At 33.9% G+C, this 2,591-nt stretch overlaps 1 protein-coding gene across 2 annotated transcripts in view; it reads right to left on the reverse strand.

The window, feature by feature from the left end:
• Positions 1–2,591, reverse strand: part of Epp (Ecdysteroid phosphate phosphatase) — a gene marked incomplete at its 3' end in the record, with an annotated part of 26,803 nt that overhangs the window by 22,239 nt on the left and 1,973 nt on the right.

Here is a 2,591-nt window from a genome sequence, read left to right on the forward strand (position 1 = left end):
AATTAGAAGTGGAACAAGGTATACAGTACACAACATGGGAACGGTATTGAGGAGGAATTGGATCTTTGAGATTGGTGTAAAAGACCTGAAACTCAGGTCGAAACGTCGGCATAAAATAAATAAATATGGTTTTGTTTATTTATGTTGTTCTTTGCTGACTGCACCCCCCGACAAACTTCTTCAAGCATTAATCTACGGTCAACTATCTACACCTCATTGTTTCATTAACTTTGAGTCGACATGGCTCAAAGGGCTAAGGCTTGACGAAGACTTAAGAGCTTGCAGATCACACCTACTTTTTAATGCTCCCATTTATATTCATTTAAAACATATGAATATTACTAATCATATTGTGATATCTTTAAAATTGAAGAATTTACACCATTGTAGAATCTTGTTCTCTCAATGTCATTATTATTTTTCAGGCACTCCATAAACTGCAACCAGTTTGATAAAATATTGTCAAACCTGTAGATAAAATATTATTTATGAAATCTGCAAAAAAGTAGTTTATAAAATGATTGTTCCGCAATTATGAAAGGGAAAATGATTTATGAATTAAAAATGCTAATTAATTTAATAATAGTAACATTGCCTACAAAAACGATAATAATAATCATGAACAGGATGATATTTTATGAGATTAATGTTCTCCTTGGTAGATAGAGGTTAATCTAACATTTTGACACCACATGAGCAAAATCGAAACATTCTCTGAACACTATAATCCCATTGACAATTTCACTTTATGGGTGGGAAGACCATCTTGTTGATATGTTTGAGTAGTAAGCTCGGTTACCAGCCATAATACATCTATTCACTTCTGCTGATATTTCATTATTGCAATTAAGCTCCACAACAAGATAGCTCATAAGCTCATTGATATATTCAATTTTAAATTTTTCCAAATCCCATTTCTTCCTATAATGCCAACTCCCAGATTTTACGTATGTTAATCGCTCTCTAAACTTTACTTTGACTAAGAAGTGGTCTGAGTCGCAGTTAGGTCTACAGGCAGTCTTTACATCAATAATTGATGATGCATGCCTTCTATCTATCAATATGTGATCTATCTGGGTTACAGCACCATTGGGAGCTTTCCATGTGCCCTTATGTATATTTCTCCATTAGAAAAAGTACTTTTAATTAACATGCCATTCGCTTCAGAAAATTGGCAGAGATGGTTTCCATTCTCATTTTTCTCAATGTGAATTGAGAATTTTCTGTGTAGTTCAACGGTCTGTGTAAAAATCTCGGTTCCTGAGTACAATAAAACGATACGTAAATAAATAAATTAATATACTTCAAAAAATAAATTTGATGATAAGAAAACTTGGAAGGAGTAAAAATTCTTAAAGGTGACAGATGAAAGAAAGATCATGCTAGACAAAACTAATCATTGTTTCAGCAACCCCATAACTCAATCAAGAGTTATTGAGGACTGCTATGTAGCATTATAATTACAGGGATCTACACAGATCACTGTAAACTAAATAAACATATGTTTAACCTCAAGCTTACAGAGTCACCCTTGTACACATTCTGCAATGCTGAGGGTGAGACTGGCATACCACATAATATGGTGGTGTGACCGATTTGCGGGTTTGAGATTTGCGCTGTTCGAGGTGGATCCCAGGCAGTTTCAGCTGATGAATCCCTCAAACTTACTCAGATTCCTAGAACCTTAAGCTTACCACAATGTTGTGGGGCTAATCGCATCTAATGTAAAATTACCGCAAATGTTACTGGTGCACAATTGGTCTTATTGGTCACAGTACTTTATGCTACTCAAAAAAAAAATCACAGTTCAGAACAATTCAAGGTGAAGGGAGGTGCTACAGCAGTTCCCACCTCTCCAAATGTAAGCTAGAAAAGTGAACTCCCTAAACAATAACTTATCATCATACATGCTTCCAAGCCACCACGGCTTGACGATAATGTGTTGTCAACCACAGTCAAAGAGTTAAAAATTAAAAAGATATATTCCTGGGTACTTTATTTATTTTCTTAACACAACTGGTCTTTGTCTCAACCAACTTCTTCAGGCTACTTCATAAGTTAAACCTTGAACGGCATAAATAATTTCAGAAAAGGCAACATCAAAGTCATAATTCAAGAATTTTATGCTGATATTTCTTATGGAAAATATTATAAGTAGGCATCACTCAGTACAAATTAGGCATTTATATGTCGATTGTTGACCAACATATATATGTTACTCCCTAATAATAAACAGATTTATTCCTTAACAAATTGAAGATCAACACTTTACACATTCTCCAGCCTTATTATTGAACTAATTATACCAGACTAAATGTCATGTATTACTTTAATAATACTGAAACGTTGACACTGTGTGTATTTCTACAAATACAAACCATTAAGATGATTAACATAGAAGTTAAGACTAACATTATGATTTACAATGCTCATATAACTAGTAAAATTTAGGTGCCAAAGAAATTGGCTGCCAAGGTGAACATATTTGTTAAGAACTACACAAATAGTAGTGGGTAGAAGTTGCTTTCGGCTGTTACTGTGAGCAGTACCAGCAAAAGTTGATCTAGAGGAAGACTGATTATATATATATA

Source organism: Halyomorpha halys, unplaced genomic scaffold, assembly GCF_000696795.3.
Source record: "Halyomorpha halys isolate HHAL.00 unplaced genomic scaffold, Hhal_1.1 Scaffold1142.1, whole genome shotgun sequence".
NCBI lineage: Eukaryota > Metazoa > Arthropoda > Insecta > Hemiptera > Pentatomidae > Halyomorpha > Halyomorpha halys.